Below are 5,573 nucleotides of genomic sequence, written 5' to 3'. Positions count from 1 at the left end.
TCAGTACAAACAAGCACCTGATGTCCTTGGAGTCATCTAACCTAAGGCGGGCCCCCTTCTCACTCCCCTTCCCCGTCTGGCTGAAAAAGCTCACCGTCATGGGAAACATAATTCTCATTCACATGGAGGGAATAGTCACTGCCTTTGGTTAGTCTGGTGTGTGAAGCTTTCCCAAGTCAGAGCCCACTCGAACTTCCCAGACTTTCTTCTGCTTTCCCCTGCTCTGTTCCTGACTCCCTGCCCTTCCCATCTCTCACTCTCTTCTGCTCTCTGGAATAATCTCCTTCACTCTAATCTCCCTTAGCACCGTCGGGGCTTGTCCTGCGGCCCTTGATTCTATGCTTCTAGCTTGGGGTGTAATCAGACATGCACACGGCTGGTGACTCTTCTAGATGATAAACTCCTTGAAAGAAGAAAATCCACCTCACTTCTCCTTATATTGTAGTTTTTAACTACAGTACACGGAGAAATGTGTACAGGACCTTTTGGTTTCTGAAACATCAAAAGGAACAGTAATTAAGTATCCTTTACGAGTCACAGAAATTAACTATGCAAGAAAGAAAAAAAGGTGCCCAGTGGAGGGATCTTTGTTGAGCAAGTCATTTCTTCTTCTGTGTGTTTTCCCTTTGAACTCATTTAACGGTGCAAAGGGGCTTTTCTTTTTGCTGATGGGCAGAGCAGAGAGGTAAATGCTGACAGATGATGCTATTTTGGGCTTTCCCAGTGGCACTAGTTGTAAAGAATTCGACTTCCAGTGCAGGAGGCGCAAGAGATTTGGGTTTGATCCCTGGGTGGGTAGATCCCCTGGAGAAGGAAATGATAATCCACTCCACTATTCTTGCCTGGAGAATTCCATGAACAGAGGAGCCTGGTGGGCTGTAGTCCATGAGGTCACAAAGAGTCGGACACGGCTGAGCGACTGATACAACTACACTGATGCTATTTTAGCTCTGTGTTCATTCATGCATGGATCCCATGCTCAGAAGGCAGCCAGTATACTTTAAATTAACACCAATGCTTTACTGTATGAAGGGTGGGTTGAATTCGGATGTGCTACTGAGCCAAACCTGGGTCTGCTTGCCCTCCGGTAGCAGTCAAACCAATCTGCTGACACAGGCTTGTGATGAAGGAGAGGGCGGTATTTATTATAAGGCTCCAGACAAGGAGTCCAGGCAGCATGAATGCTCAAAAACTTGAACTCTGGGATGGGTTTCAGGAAAACATTTTTAAAGGCCACGTGAGGGACTAGGTCACTGGGTCTGTGATCAGCTCGTGCACAATTCTTTGATTGTTTGATGATGAGGTAATAGGACCATGTCACAGGAGTTAACATTATCAGTCCTTGGGCTCCAGTAGGTCTGGGGGCTATGTGCTCATGGTCATTAAGTAGTTAACTTTTTCCATTTGGTGGGAGTTTTGGCATCTGTGAAAGGACTCAGCCGATTTGCATCAGATACTGTTATCTAGGTAATTCAGAGGGGCGTTAAGGCAGAGGACACGGGGGGATGGGTCTGTCCTGGGAAGTCTCCCCCGGGGGATGGGATCAGCTGGGCAGGGTCCTGGATTTAGGGCACAGCCAGGCAGGGTTCTGCCTCCCCGGTGCCCAGTCGCTTTAGCTGGTGTCTGACTCTTTGTGACCACAAGGACCTTTAGCCTGACTGGCTCCTCTGGCCATGGGATTTCCCAGGCAAGAATACTAGAGTGGGTTGCCATGGCCTCCTCCAGGGGTCTTCCTGACCCAGGGATCCAAGCAGCATCTCTTGTATCTCCTGCACTGGCAGCTGTGTTCTTTACCCCTAGTGCCATCTGGAAAGCAACTCCCACCCTGCCCCCACCAGAGATGGAGGGCTTCACAAACTTGCGTGTCGTCCTTGCACAGGGGCCATGCTAATCATCTCTGCATCATTCCAGTGTTAGTGTCTGTGCAGCTGAAGCAAAAACTCTGTCTCCCCACAGCTGCCCTCTTCTCAGCCGCAGTTCCTGAGGGGAAAGAGTAGTCACTGAACATTCTCATCTTTCAGAGCTAAGCTGACTCTACCTGCGTTTAAGGAAACGGGTGTCACAGACAAGTTTTCATAGCCAATGACACTGTGATATCTGCAAGTGGAAGTTCTTGGCATTTTAGGGCTCCTGAACAAAAGAGTTGTGTAAGCAACATAGCCTGTTGGGTTTTCCATGTTATGTGGAAACTCCAGCTCCGTGGAGTTTTAGGTGTTCTCTTGAATGTAATGACTTATTGCACATGTCTACTGAAACCAAATGCACAACCGAAGGGCAGTTTCAGTTTTGTTTGGGGACCTGACTAAGGACAATGGCCCAGGAGATAGCCTCTCAGATAGCTCTGAGAAACTGCTCCAGAGAAGTGGGAAGAGCCGGTATATACCTACATACATATGTATTTGGGGGGGGGGAGCGCTGGGAAATACATTTAGTGAAGCATAAAAATATTACTGCTAGTCACAAGGGCTTCCCTGGTGGCTCAGTGGTAAAGAATCTGCCTGCAATGCAGGAGACGCAGGAGACCTGGGTTTGAACCCTGGGTCAGGAAGATCCCCCTAGAGGAGAAAAATGGCAACCCACTCCAGTATTCTTGCCTGGAAATCCCACGGAGAGAGGAGCTGGGTGAGCTACAGTCCATACGGTCACAAAGAGTCGGAGAAGACTAAAGGGACTGAGCATGCAAGTTAGTCACAAAGAACAGACATCTCAGTTAATGATTTTCGTGCTTTTCTCTGTGTGGGAGAATGCAAGAACCTGGACCTGAGGTCTCCTTAGATATGCATCTTTACTAGCTAGGGGCCCATTTATCCAAAGCACAAAACGCTCCCTCCTTTTTTTTTTTTCCCCCATTTTGAATTCCCCTCAGGGTGCGATGTCCTAGGTGATACAATGAGTTGGGACTTAACCATTTGTATAAGGGGATGATGATCAATACTCTTTGTTCTTCCTGTTTACACATGTTTTAAAATTGTGCATGGGATATAGTTTCTAAACCCAATCTCTTTCCTCTTTCAGTGACCAAGTAACATGGTGTTTATCTTGTAGCAGATGTGTTTCTAAGTATCAACAGGCTCTGAAGAATGAAGTCAACAGTATGGTTGATTTTCAGATTTCTTTCTTTTTCTTTTTTTTTTAATTTGTTTTTATTAGTTGGAGGTTAATTACTTTACAGTATTGTAGTGGTTTTTGCCATACATTGACATGAATCAGCCATGGATTTACATGTATTCCCCATCCTGATCCTCCCTCCCTCAGATTTCTTTCAATGCCTGCAAAGTCAAAATAGAATTCTGAATTCACCACAAAAAGCTGAAAAGTCCCAGGAAATGTTAGGACAGGCTCGGGGGGTTGGGGGATCTGAATTTCAACCTCAACCTGGAGTTGACTGAACGTGGTGATCTAGAGCATATTGTTTTTTCTCCCACTTTTGGCCTCTCCAGGCTATAAAGCAGAGGCAATGGTGACAGCCCCCCTTCCTCCCAAGGCTGTGATATGGAATATATCCTCAGACTAAAAGGTGACACAGATGTTTGAATGAAGTAGCGGGCCTACAGTGTTTCTAGGTGCTGTTATTTTTAGGTAGACCCCTTGTAAAAAATTTCCATCTCAGTGATAGGTGAAAAGTTGCTCATCCACTAGTCCATAAGAATCATTTATCTTTCCTTCCTTCCCTGCATCATCACCTTCATTTTCAGACACTGCAGAAATGGCCTTGTTTTCAATGGCAGACATAATCGGAGTGGCCATTTGGTCTGTGTGTTCTGCGTCACCCCATCCCCTTCGAGCTACGAGCTGGTTCTTAGTGGTGGGGACGAGGTTGCTGCCACAGTGCCGGCCTCTCAGATGATGATACACCATAGAATTCTTTCAGGGCATGAGGTTTTAGGGCAAGGTACTCCTGAATCTAATTTTTCCTGCATTATTTTAACCAGATGCTAATAAGAATCGACAGGAGACTGACCTCAAACTGTGGAAAATTTCTCAGGTTGAAGCTATTCAACGAGAAATGTCATTCTCTAGCCATTGCAGAGTCCTGTGATTTTTATCAGAATAGAGTTATTTGCCTTAAGGATTTTTCTAAACCTATTACTTTCCTATAAAAGACTTTTCAATTGAAATAATACATTTCTCATTATGTAGTTACTTTCATTGCTGGAGAGTCTAAATACTTGAAAAATGTCTTAAACTTCTATTCAAGGACCATTTTCACCACCGCAAAATTCACAGAGGGTGATATACAGTGACTGTTTTAATACCTTGATGCCATATTAATAAAATCCAGATGTAATAAGAAAAGAAAGGATCCTATATCTTAATAATATCACAGTGCTCTTTCAGAAATGCTGAATAATCACTGTGGCTGGAGTTAGAGAGGGAAGGGCGTACCATTATTTGAAGAACATCATATGGTGCCTAACGACTTAGAGAAAGCATGGCAACACTTTCTATCTTATCTGAAATGTACCCCTCCTTCAGATCAGCTCTGTGGGGATAATACTTTTCAAGACCACAGTTTCTCATCTGCCTTTTGTTTTTTCATGTCCATGAAAGACACTAGCTTTAGGGTGGATCTCACATAATCACCGATGATCATTGCATCTCAACCCTTTCCCCCTACATTGCAAAGTCCATCCTTGAGGGGTTGCAAACTTATCTATTCATGGGTCTGCTTAATCCATTGGAACTGCCAGCCTTGTCAGTGATCTGAAAGCTTATATAGTCTTGTGATTTGCAGGTGACTTCCCAGGTGACTCAGTGGAAAAGAATCCACCTGGAAATGCTGAAGATGTGGGTTAGATCCCTGGGTCAGGAAGATCCCCTGGAGGGGGAATTGGCAACCCACTCCAGTATTCTTGTCTGGAAAATCTCAAGGACAGAGGAGTCTAGCAGGCTGTAGTCCATGGGGTCGTAAAGAGTCGGACATGACTGAGCATGCACACACACACCCAGGCACTAGTCTGGCTGCAATACTACCATCATTCAAAATAACACATTGTAGAATTTCAGCACCTTTTATTTAAAACATTAAAAAATGTTTTGTAGGAGGTGATTTTTCAATCTTACTTGTAAAGTGAGAAAACACTCAAAGAGTATCAACTGTAAGGTTAGAAAAGGAATCTCTAGAAACATGTGTTCTAGCAAAATGGGACTTTTTAGAACTGATATATTTTTACTTTAGAATAGTTGATAAGTCAATAGTTAAGTTTTCCTTCCTTCCTTCAAGAAAGGATTCCCTGAGTATTAGCAATATTTTTGGCATTCACAGTTATGTCATTCCTAAGCTATCAGTGCCTGGAATCATTCATTTTAATACATAAGGAGAATTTCCTCTGGCTATAGTGGAAAAAAAAAAAAAGGTTAAATTGTTTTCTTAAGATTGTACTAAAGTTCATGGTAATTGTGTCACAGCAAATGCTTGAGTTCTTTGTGTTTTTATCACATATTTTAGCAAAGGATTCAGTTTGTGCTAGTATTTTTGCTCAACGGGCACATGCCTTGCCCTACCGATCAGATACTTGGTTGCTAGTGGGTTCAGAGAACATCTTAGAGTTCCTTTGCCAGTGGTCTTTCAG

At 43.9% G+C, this 5,573-nt stretch overlaps 1 non-coding gene across 1 annotated transcript; it reads right to left on the bottom strand.

Annotated features, from left to right (window-relative positions):
• Positions 1–1,834: 1,834 nt before the first annotated feature.
• Positions 1,835–1,937, bottom strand: LOC122454643. The gene has a single exon (XR_006273463.1). It is a non-coding gene; the product is annotated as a U6 spliceosomal RNA (small nuclear RNA).
• Between the last annotated feature and the right edge of the window lie 3,636 nt (positions 1,938–5,573).

Source organism: Cervus canadensis, chromosome 16 (assembly GCF_019320065.1).
Source record: "Cervus canadensis isolate Bull #8, Minnesota chromosome 16, ASM1932006v1, whole genome shotgun sequence".
Classification (NCBI taxonomy): domain Eukaryota; kingdom Metazoa; phylum Chordata; class Mammalia; order Artiodactyla; family Cervidae; genus Cervus; species Cervus canadensis.
The sequence above is the reverse complement of the archived record's forward strand: the minus strand, read 5'-3'. Positions and strand labels throughout refer to the sequence as shown.